This window comes from Caloenas nicobarica, chromosome 10, assembly GCF_036013445.1.
Source record: "Caloenas nicobarica isolate bCalNic1 chromosome 10, bCalNic1.hap1, whole genome shotgun sequence".
NCBI classification, from domain to species: Eukaryota; Metazoa; Chordata; class Aves; order Columbiformes; family Columbidae; genus Caloenas; species Caloenas nicobarica.
In genome coordinates, this window is record NC_088254.1 from 19543825 (window position 1) to 19556652 (window position 12828).

Below are 12828 nucleotides of genomic sequence, written 5' to 3' on the forward strand. Positions count from 1 at the left end.
TTTAATAGGACTGCTCAGGCATCTCCAGCACATTCCCCAGGTGGCTCAGGAATGGACCATAAAGCACTGGCACCTACACTATTTATGCCATCTATCAATCACATCTGATCAGAATTGCTTTGAGAGAGCCCATATTCAACATTACCCACAGAAGTATTGGAAAGGATGGAAACAAAAGACGATACCTCTGTAAACTGCACAGCAGAGGCAGAATTCAGAGCTGCACCACAGCATAAATGTCTCTCCAATTCACTTTTGATGTGGACCAGTAAGGAGGCAGGTCAAGATGCAAAGTTCAGATCAGTACTTTAAACCCTCACCCACACTCAGAGGGTTTTAGGCTTGTAGTTTAAGCTTATCTCTCATTTGCAGCATGCAAACTATTTGAAATGATGCAGAACCTGCTGATCTTAAGAGATTTCTAATCCAGACACACCAGTTTACCCCTATTCACAGACAGAGTATGAGCACAACCAACAAATTAGTTCACAAGTATCTAACTTGCAGTATGAAAAACATCAGCCTACTACCTCTTCTCCTCCAGGGATCGAAAAACCAGCAGGAGTGGACGATGATTTCTTCAGGAGTTTTCGTAGTGTGTTTCAGCACCTATTTGCAGAACCTCTGGATCTCCTGCTAATGTATCTACCAAGTCAAGGCAACCTGTAGTTAAAACACAAGATATTTTCATTTTTTCAAATTAACTAAGAAACATGAGTTTTAAAACCTCAGTTCCCCTAGCAGCTGCTTGGTATAGCTGGGCCCTTATTGTTCACATTAGAGCCTTTGGTATAATCCTAGTCTAAAATAGTGAGGCTGGTAAAAGCCGTACTATATGTTATTTACCTCTCAACATGCAATTTTACAAAGTACAACCATGACAGCATCAAATCACATTTGTCTCCTTTCAATTCAACAAGCACAGTCCCAAATTTCTCCAGGTGTAAGTAAATTGCTTTAAAGCTGGAACAGCAAAAAAACCGCTTCAAAACACAGACTGAGTTTTAGTACTTTCCAAAAATATAACAGGAAAATAATTCCAAAGCTTCCACTCTTTCTTGGAAGACTGCCCCTTTATGGGTCAGTCCATGATCTGTTGTGTATCATTAGTTTTCTCCTTCTCTTTTTTGGGTAACTTCAACTGGGCACTTTCACAACAATGACATAAAAGTAAAAAAGTATTAAAATATTTACCTACATAAGAGTTATGGCTACCAAAATAGTAACCGTCCTCTTTTATGCAACATAACTTGTAATCCACATGACTCAATGCTGAAGGGCATTCATGTAAGGTATTTGCTAATTGTATGCAACAAAAATTACATACATCTGCTGCCTGTTACCTAAATGCAAAGTCCAACTTGGTGCTCATGAGGAACCCAGCAACCTCTTCCTCATACAACAGACCAGACTGATCGGTGGCTCATCGCCAGCTCAAGATAAGGAACATCAGAAGAAATGGTTTAGCAGGCTGAATAGTAAGGTACCAGTCTCCTATCACAGGAAGCAATTATTTCAATTTAGGGGGCTTTCAATCAACAAGCTACACCTGCAGGTGTAGCTACACTCTTGGAAGCCCCAAACTCAGGACAAAACGTTCTACCACACTGCTACAGGTGGAATCTTAGGTTTGAATCCTCCATTTTTAATCATGGTTTGCTCTCACGTGGCAGCTCCCATGACACGAAATAACAGCACTGATAGTAAGTGCAAAGTAAACGGCTGAGACAATGAACAGTTTTAAGAGGGCCATTGCAAGAACTGTCTGTATTAAGACTGAGAAACTATGAATCATAAAAGTATCATATTGGAAATGATAGCTTTCCATGTAAAAAAAGGAGTATGGGATTTGCACTGCCAGGTCAGACTATTCACCCACGGAGCCACCACCCTCCTGGCAGCGATCAGTATCTGATTCCTCTGCAAAAGGGTAAGAAACTAAAACTGATAATTCACCACCACCCAGCACTGCTTAAAATGCTTTAAACATTATTTCCCTGCCCTTTGCCAGCAATCAGCATACATCCTGAGGCTTGCCAGCAAAGCTGCGTACTCAGAATGCTGAACAGAAGCTGCTCTGTAAATGGTTTTCATAGTATGATTATATGTAACAAAATGGGAGAGAAAACAGCATTGCAACACTGGCAAGTTGAGTCACTTTATAAAATCCCAGCCGGTACTCAGCAGCAGCAGTTTTCTTCAGCAGCAGCCTGGCCCAGCGTACTGTGTGACACCACCGAGCAAAGAAGCCATATAAGGGAAAGAAGAAATTAAAGATGGTTATTAAAAACTTCAGTAATTTACTGAATTAAATTTACCAGTAAATTAATTCTTTGCAAAAGAGCAGCATGTAAGGCTTAAGTTTAGCATAAAGAAAACTATTGGCCATGCTAATAAACACTATTCACGAGAGCTGCTGCTCATAAGGCTACATCCTGCCATTGTTAAACCAAAGCAACTTAATAACCACAATCTTGCTTTCTCCTCACTGAACAAAACAACTAGTACCTTCAAAGTTACACTAATGTTCTAGTATATAATATGCTCATTTTCTAAAGTAGCAGTGACCATTTGAAGGATGAAGTAATGGCACATATTAAATAAGGAGGCATTACAGAAAACTTCTGATCAACTTTCTACTAATACAGATTTCCATGGAAGTCATTTTTGTTCTCTAAAAAAACCACTTCTGGACTTCCAGTTAACTTGTCTTTCCTGTGTAATACTCTGAAAACCCCCAGATGAGTCAGGAACACTCGAAGGAGAAATACAAAATTTCTTCATGAAGAAAACAAATCTGTTCCGGCTTCTGTATGTAAGGCAGAGGACAGGGGTAGATCGAGAGTGAGGTTCCTCTAGTGACACTATGGAGCAGAAGTCTAACTTTAGATACCCTGGAGTGTCCTCCAGAAGTCAGTTTTGCTAAGCCTGGCTTTTGTGATCGTCCCCCCAAAACTTGGACACACATGCACATACTACTAACACTGCTCAGCTGCCATAGGCAGGAGAAAAATCAGTAGTTTGTTGGGTTTTTTTTTACAATAACTAATATGTTTCCCAGTTTTCCACAGTACAAAGTGAAGAAACTATATTCGCCCTCCTGTATTTGTCCCTTTTATGCTTTTTTGTATACAGAAAAAACAAAACAAAACAAACAACCTGCAAATTCTAACTGTAACTATTGTTATTAGGCACTTGACTACAACAATAATTATTGCTGGCTAACAGGATGTTATAAATGTTCCAAAATCAATTGCAAAACAATTTGTTAACTTTGCTTTAAAAGAAAAGCAGCGCAGTTCTCGTGTGAGTGCTTCAGTCTGAGGCCCCTATCAGCATCTTGAGATATAAAAACCAGCATGTTCCAAGGACAGTCTTTTAACTTAATCTGAATTACAGGATTTCATTCGAAGTTGATCTTACCTAGCAGCAACAAACAGCACGTTGTGGCAGCCAGTCTGCTCCAGGTCAGCGAGTTCTTTGGAACGGGCGATGTGCACAAAGGGTTACTGACCATCGGGGGAGGAGGGAGAGCAGGGGGGTGAGTCATAAAAAGGGGGCCCCTTGCTGCAGCCACAGAGGAGGGACCATAAACCATAAGGAGGGTGAATTCAGAACGGGAGGCCTCCTGCACCGGAGGGATTCCCGACATCCGCTGCCATCTCCAGTAGCCAAAGCTGGTAAACAAGGTCAAGACACCATCTGGGCGGATTCTACAGCAGCAGCGACAGGGAAGGGTTTACAGACAGGTACCGGACTTTGTCTTTTACAGGTCACCAGCATTCAGGGCCAAGGAGAAGGATGTGGATGCATTTCCACTGAAAAAAAATCTCATCTAGAGATAAATAAATGAGAAATCTGAATGGGCATATTTCCATTTTGAGCATAGAGATGGGATTTTAAAGCAAAAAACTAACATTGCTTCTGTTTCTCCTCTCTTTTGTTTCCATGGAGCAGTCTGGGCCACATTCTCAAGCAAGGATTTGTAAGCGCATCTCCTCTCACTCTAGTGATCTGTCATCGATTTGCACTAAGAATCTGATTTTTAAAGTGAAAAGCTACAGCTAAAACCAGCTATACAGACAAGCAGGCACTGCCCATATAACACAGTCATCTTTATGAGATACTACCCTCCAGCATCCATAGTACCTCAGCCTAAAAATCGCACAACTCTGACAATAAGGCATAAACCAAGGCCCCTGTTTCAGTCTTGATCTTGATCAGCTTTTTCTAAACCCACTGCTATTCCACCCCTGATTTCTCCAGGATATAGAGCTGTGGTTTTGTGAAGTGGACAAATATCTTTCTTGAGAGGTAGAAGTCAGACAAAGTTCACTTCAGTTATGATCCAAAAAGATCAATATGTGGGAATCCAGATAAAGCTGATAAACATGCTTATGTTCTGTGTCAGGTAGACAAATAACAAATGCAATCACAAAATTGAAGACAATATTCTACCTTGAACTAGAAATTAATTTCTGTAGACTAGAGATAGACCCCCATCATTACAGATTCAGCAAGAATTTCATTCTGTCAGCTAAAGTAAGCAGGAAATATTTTTCCAGGGGCAAAAGAATTTATTCTCAATACAACAGAAAACACATGGTGCACACACTTGTATGTGAAATTCCACAAGTGAAACTACAGACGGCTGTAATGCCCAAGGGTAAATTACATACTTCAGTATAATCAGATATTCTGAAAATTCTTTTTCATGATCCTTCTATATCCTCTGCAGCTAAACGCTGTGCCACAACAGAAATAATTTAACTGGAATATATATAACCACAGACTTGTCTCATTAATATAATGCTACAGCAATTCAAATCACTATTATATTCCTCAAGCTCTTTTTCACTAGACTAGTCACTTTAGTACCTACATATTAGTTTTAGTATTTTGTCATTATCTAACAAATCAGTTATAACTTGGGACAATCAACTCTGTTTCTGTAATTTGTTTTAAATAGTCATTTACGTTTCAAATTGGTATTAATTGCCAACATACTTAAGTCTTTTTTGAGCATGATCCCAATACATGATTTATTAAACAAGAGATTTGCTTTAATTTTGAAGAATTTTCTGTTCCTGCATTCACGTGTATCTTATTAATGCTGTTTCCTTAAGCCAACGAGCTGGTGATGCACGTATTTCAGACTAGATGCACCACTGGGTTGATTAAGATGCATTAAGATATTGCTGGTACTCCCAGGGAAGACTTACTTGTTGAAAAGCCCATTTCAGAAATCTGTAAGGGCATTTAGAATGCAGCCAGATCGTAAAGCAAAATACATCAACCTCACTGTAGATGAAGCATGAAAAGTGTTATGTCTGAAGGGAATTAATCATTTATCCTACAACTACTTTTTCGTGTTCTACAAACACAGAGAATGATACCACACGTATCCATTACGAATTGTATATTTGCAGAAGAGCCATCAGTCACCACAGGATTCGTATCTGGACTGTGCATCTTTGTATGTTTGTACAAACGTGTGTATACTTTTACACGTAAAAGTATAAAAAATACATGTGAGTTCTAGTGGTGCAGAAACAAGATAGATAAAAAGAACCTAACATTTCTAACTTTCAAGTGTCATTATTATTTATTTGGGTTTGCCATTTCTAATGCTTGCAATAGCAGCACTGGTTTCATTTACTGGCTTTACTGTTGGCTTTATTTTCATGCCAATATATTTCACAATAAAAAAAAAAAAACTTCAGCGGATTCTAAGTGTTTCTGACAATATTATGAGGGGGGCTTTTTTGTCCAAGAAGTATTTTCCTTTTTTTCTTTTAATTAGAAAACACTTTGCAATATGAGACAAACATATGTGCAGCAACACAAAAAGACTGTCTATCATGTCAATACTGAGGAGGGAATCTTCTTGTAATCAAACCAGGCAACTGAGAGCAGAACTCCTAAGATTTATTCTTAACATAGGTGTGTTTTGTGACCCCCAACAAATCACTTCATCTTCTGTCTCTTATCAGTTAAGTGCATGTCTTATCTACCGCTTCCGAAGTGTCTGACGTTTTCCTTATCAGTCCCTCTGAAGTCATAACATAAAAAGACAACGAATTCGTGTAACATATATTGTTCTTTCTTCTCCTGTAGACTGCCACTGCCCCAATATGCGTCTAGGATCTAAGGATAATTTTTTTGCCCTTCTAAATTGTGCACATAGAACAAAAGTGGTTTCCATTACCCTCTCGCAGGATTGGGAGCTCTGTGTTGAACAGCAGCGCTTAACATCAATTGTTCTCTATTCCATCCATTGAGCTTGAACAGCTCAATGCATGCGGTTATCATCAGACAACCATATTTGTTCAACCTTCTCGAGGAAGGAAGAGGTCTCTGGCACGTTCCCGGGAGTACATGCAGAACCTGACTCTCACGTCCTGAATTTCATCGAGCAAGTACACGTCAAAACCCCAAGTTTTAGCGTAAGCGAAACTTCGGTATCATGACAATGTGTGGTGGCAATGGAGCTCGTGGGTAAACGCCGTGGTGTGCTACCTGTCCAACGCGGCAAGGCAGCTCTTAACCACATGCTGTACAGCATAAAGGAAAACAAAGTTCTTCTCCACTGCATTGCATTTCACCATTACTAATAGAGCAATCAGTTTTGGAACATAAAAGGACAAAAGAAAAATGCACTGATGTTAACAGGTTTCTATGTTTCAGTCCAAAAATGCCATTTGTATATTACTTCTCTATCACAATTCAAATGGCAAGAAAGGCCTCAGAAGACAAGAAGTTTCTCTCTGTAAAAAACTTCCTGCCATGGAATCAATAAATGAAGGCAGAAGGGAAATAAATAATCCTAATCCCATTGCCAATTAAGAAACCAAACATTAAATAGATGAGTTCAGCTGTAGGTATACATGTCATTACTGCAAATTCTCTCACTCAGATGGAGGGCAGACCAAACGTTAGGCATCCCAAATGCAGGATGCTATCACATTACCCATCCCATTCCCACTATCACATTTTACTACTGATTTCAGAAAAGGGAAGAAAAAAGCTTTAAGTATACACATCTATTTAGCAGAACATAGATGAGCAAAGGCAGAGACTAGACAAGCCTAACTCTGAAAAATGTGAAACACCTTCAATTTCTACTCACTTTAATGAGCTCTAAAGGCCCTCAGAACCTTGTACGACCAGGTCTATACGGCCATGTGCTAGTTATTTTCCAAAACTTAAAAGTAATCTGCAATTTACGAAATAGAAAAAAAAATAAGCAAAGGAATTTAAAAATTCATTTAATTATTTAGCTCTTTTTGGAAAAATACTTAGATGAAACCACATTATTTAAAATGTTTTCAAATCTAGAAAAGCAAGTGCATATTGGAAGGATCCCATACTGGCATTTAGCACTTCTAATGTCACTACGACCAAACTGAAAGTTCCAGCAAACAGGTTCCAACTCTGTTTTTCCTAAAACGCATCTTTAGCAGTGTTACACTTACAAAAATAAAGCCACACCCAGCTCACAGATAAATAAAAATACATCTGTGTAAACACACTACCCCTGTCCTATTATACATAGAACACACATCTGGACTGGCATGTTTCACACAAAGTTCTAACCTAATGTAATTGAAAAAAGCTGAGGTATTATGGCTCAAACCCAGACTTTATCAATAACAACTGGAGCTTGCTGTTAAACCATGGAAGTGCTACCAGCTGTAACTATGACATATCAGGAACTCATACTTCTGCACATTTAACTCTCTTTTTCACAGAGCTTAGATGTAAAAAAGAAAGAGGGAGGTTACAGAATAACTCAGAGAAGATATAGTCCCCAAAAAAAGGGACATTCAGGATTGTAATTAATTGAGGCTTTAGGATTCGTGTTCGCATTGGGTTTTCCTTATGGAAATAATATTGTTTCAGTGGGACTACTGCTAATACCTCTGAACCTATGAACACCAGAACTGAGTTCCTAATATTTATTGTTTTCCATACAACCATGAAATGGGCAGAAACGTTCCTGGAAAAGAATAACTTCAACTACTAAAGGCAGTGGTACGGATTCTCTTGCATAAGTAAGGAAAAAAAAAAATCTAAATTTGTCAACTCAATCATTTGTCTACCTCCTAAACAAAATAAAACATAAAACCATACAAGTGTTCGAGAATTGCTATGTCCATCTCAGGGGCTTTTTCCAGCACAGTGATGTCAGTGGTACATCTCACTTCATCGTACCCATAGCCAAAATAGCTATGCCAGCAGAAGTTCACAGTCCAGGCCTGACCTCAAATTAGAGCCTGACTCTCAAAATCTAAGCAGAGAAGAAATGGGAGGCCCTAAATGACACCAAAGTGAAGTATTTTCATTATTCAAAAGGGTTGGTTTGAAAGGAAAATAACAGAAAAGATTCCGTGAACAACAGCAGAGCTTTTACGAATCACAAGTTCAAATGTAGATAGCTTTTATTCAATCCTTTACAACAATGGAAGACAGAAAGGGTGATGCATTGGGCAAAAGGCATCCCGTAACTTAAGGAAAAAGAGGAAGACAATGTCTCCCATTGCGATAAACAAGGAATAGTGAAATTGCAGGAAATGACAACTGAGTTTGGCAAATGGCATTGCATGAACATGATTTCATCCCGTGGGGAAAAGCCAGCCAGACTGCCAGTTAGGACAGCTTCAGAAAGCAGACATTTTAAGATCAATGAGCATTTGAAATTATTACTGTCGCAACCTGGCACCAGGGCTGGGGTTTAAGTACCACATCAAATACATTTTCCTGTTACTACCATCGCTCAAAGCGGGTGTGGGGAACATAAGGCCACATTACACACGGCCCTTATCTTCATGTCACACAAACTATGGCAGTACGTGCGGCATACCAAGAGTACCTGAAAGCTCTGGCTTGCTATCAGAAAGGACGATGTTCCTCAAACAAATGATGTGACGATGAAAATATAAGACACCTGTCTAGATTTTCAGGAATACTAGTTTCAGAGACCACATAATTCAAGTTGCAAATGCTTTACATCTGACAAGTCTACTGCTCCCACCAGTAGAGTGCATAAGTCTGCCTAAGAAAGCCCAGCAGCCTTTCCCCAAATTACCTGCAAGGAGCAATTTGTACAGCCAGACTAATCTCAAAATAAAGCAATTAATTTGAGAAAAAGAAGGAAAGAAACAAACAAAAAAATCCCTTCCCCCAGTAATTTCCACTACGCTAAATTCATTATGTGGCTGCAAATTAATACATCACCTGCACTAGCTATGACAAGCCTCTTAGCCTGTCTCAGAACTTGCTTTCATAAACAGCTGCAAGTAGTGGAAGAAATATGTAAACATCTCTCTTGTTTCTCTGTGCCATTGTGTCAGCTATTCTACATGCCTTTGAAGGTGCTCCAAAATCAGCATGGCTCTACTTTTCCCTTTTTCTCCTTTTGGGAGGAGGAAGAAGCAGAGAAGGAAGGACAGGCTGGCAACAGAGGGCTGACTGTGCTTGCTGTGCCCTTGACAGTAAGGCTGAGATTGTTTAAATTCAGTTTACACAGGCTCTTCTGTAAGGACAAAAGAAACCACTGCTGGTGGTTAAAAATGCAAAAGGTTTTGATTGTAATGGCTTGACAATCAGCCAAAGATATGACTGGGGGGAAAAACACAGCAAGGCAGCTATGACCAGAATGGAAGAAACAAGGAAAAACACATGGCTTGACTTCAGAGCAGAAAATTGACTTAGGCTTTGCATAAATGACAGCATACCTCCAAGCTTGCCTGATCCACAGTCTGCCTGGAATGAGAACATGTAGTCTAAAAGCAGAGCCTATTAAAAGGCATAATGTTTCTGAACGGCATCTGTTACGTACTAATAAGCATTACTTAAAGGACACAGGCCTTAAATTGCTACCAAACGTGCACTTATCTGAAACTGCTGCAAGGCAATCATTACAAAAATGTCACATGACACCATGGGAATTTGAATAATAGAAAATGTTTTTATTTAGTTTGGCTTGAAATCATTACGCAGAAAAAATATGGAGGCACTTTCTGAGGTTTTGAAACTGTGCAACTTCACAGGAACGAAACACTAGCAAGAATTACATCAGCGGAGCCATTTGCCATCTGTTGTCAGTAATACTATAAAGACCAGCCACCAGACAGCAGTTTCAAAGGTTACAAACACAACATTTTTAAGCGTCCCCAGACCTCTCAGTAACTGAGCAGGACACAGCACTTCAGACGTGTGCGACCTGAGGGTCTGCCAATCATTTTGCAAAGACAACACACCAGAACTGTGAATTGCCACAAGAAGTGTTTGGGAGCCTCGCAGTACGCAACCATTATACAATATGGAAAATACATAGCAGCTTGTTCTACGTAGGTTCTTGTAACATACTCACAACCATAATGCCTGCACACCTCCCACTTGCAAATTTAAACCAGCTAGACTTTCTCTTGTGTTGTTTGTTTTCTCATACTTTTCCCCCAAGGGAAGGAGCATATTCACTGCAATGCTATTATGGAAAGGGACTCAGGTTTGTTTGCTGGGTTTTGGATGATATTTTTTTCTTTGAGGGAAGTAGTTAGAATTTTGTTTCCTGTTTTCTCTCCCTCTCTTTCTAGACCATAACTACATATTCATGTTGAAGAAAGCAATGGTTCAGTAACCTGCCTTACCTGTGGCACGGAAAGTGAGGATAGGATCCACTCTTAGATACACACCCTCCTCAGCCTGAGTAAAATTCCACCTCTTCCATATGAGATTTTAGTTCTACTGAAGGAGTGTGGTGTTGATCAGGCTCAGAGCTCTGAGTACCTTTTCTAAAAGTGGCGGCCATGTTCATGATACCCTCTACACTACCTGAATTTTGTGGTTCCACCTTCCAGGCTGCTGACCTCCTGCCTGTAAACTGATTAACGTGGATTTCATGGAGGGCAGGGAGAGACAGATGGAAATTTAAGGCTTCATTAGTGCAACTGTTGAACTAGACCTACAAGTTTCTCAGTGGTAACTACTTCTCAGGCTCCAGAGTCATACATACACTGTTACTCATTGAATGTCCTTACTAATTTTGCTGTTAGACGGTTAACACCTACAAATTTGACTTCCAGTGTTCTAAAATGAAAAAGAACTTGCGACCAGTCTCAATTTAAAACAGGAACCTCGAGTTCTAGGTCAACAGCTGGCCTGCTTCTCAACAGTAAGGTTCGCCTAGGAACTATAAAAGGGCTTAGAAACCTGGAAGTGTAAACAACCTTGTCCTGTGAAAAAACAGTTACAGGAACAGAGCTCAAGAATATGTAGTTGTAGCATCTCAATTACAGCACCACATAAACTGAACAGCACCATTTGCAGAAGAAGAGCTAATGGCTGACTCCAATACACTCTTGAAGTGTGGGGTATACCCAGCCTCTTGCCAATTGTTCCTTAACTATTTTAAACATAGGTATTTGCAACTAAATAATGAAGCCAAAACTCAGACGATATCTAAAAAGAATAGCAGCTGTCCCAAAACAGGAAGGGGATGGAAGAACAACTATTTTAAACACTCAATTTGAGAGTAATGAACAAGTCAGGGAGAAAATGCAGACATTAACTGAAATGCCCAACAGTACAATGTTTGCTTGGACATGAAAACCCAAGTCCCACTCATCTATTTTATTTAAAAACATCAGCGGAACTGAACGTTTTCCAAAAAACCCAATAGCATTATTACAAATGTTTGACTTTCGTAAGTGACTGATAGGAGGGAGAAAATAGAGCGATCTGACTACGGCACATTTAGCGATGAGCAGCTAGAGGAACTAATGAACAACATCATTATTTTACTGAAGGGGATAAAGTAGGTGCTTTAGATAAATGGCAGCAACTTAAAATGCGTTTCAGAAGATAAATTCACTTTCTCTCCATTTACCTGCTAGCGTGACAAATTAAGAAAGAAGAGCATAAAAACGGAGCAGGAGGGAACACAGTGCAAAAGCTAACTGAGGTGAGGCAACGGGCCCTGCTCCAAACAAGTGCGTGAACAGAGATTCTTGGAAGTGCTCCTAGTCAAATACAAACCAGGAACACTACACACGCCAGACGCCCTTGGAAATCCATGGAGAGGCATGTGCAGAAGATCCACCTGTCCTGAAATCAGCTCCCTTACCAAGCACTAGGAGCGTTGCCATTTGGGAAATAACAAAACGTCTGTTCGTGTCGAAGTGGAGCGAGTCCATCTCATATTAAATGGCCGAAATCTCTCTGTTGGCCTCTGCCGAGCAAGGCAGCTCTTTGTCTACTGTCAGAAACACCAGTAAATTAACTTCTGCTGAAAGGAAATGAAAGGTGAGTGGCTTTTCTTCCCCAAAAATTCATCGTTAGAGACCACGTGTTTCTTGTTCTATAGTCATCTCAAACACAAAACAAAGTATTTACTGAACACTTTTTGTAGAAAAGGTAAATATTCTGCAGTATGGAAAGCCTTTTATATCTCATCTCCACACCAAAATAATCCAGCTAATTATTATTCTGTGGTCAAGAAGCAGTGTGTTTACTGTTCCATTTGTCCCTGTTAAACCATGCTTCTTTTGCTAAACCCATATTTTTGCTCAGTTTGGGTAAACACTTGCTGATGCTCCCTGAGACTCAGCCTTAAAGATCGCAGTATTTTTACACAGCATTCCTTCTGCTCTTCAGTAGTTCTGAAGCCATTAAAGTCCCGAAGTCACACACCTGTGCTCTGCGAGCTCTAAACACACACTGGAAACAGGCGTTTGGCAACGAGCCTTTACCAGCATCACCTGCCAAACCAAAAACTGAGAGAAATCATCGGGCCAGTTCCTCTCTGCTTCAGGACAGGTTTGTCCC

General features: G+C 39.9%; 1 pseudogene; it reads right to left on the minus strand.

Moving 5' to 3' along the window:
* LOC135992289 (uncharacterized) overlaps nt 1–11289 on the minus strand; it is a 30502-nt pseudogene extending 19213 nt beyond the window's left edge.
* Between the last annotated feature and the right edge of the window lie 1539 nt (nt 11290–12828).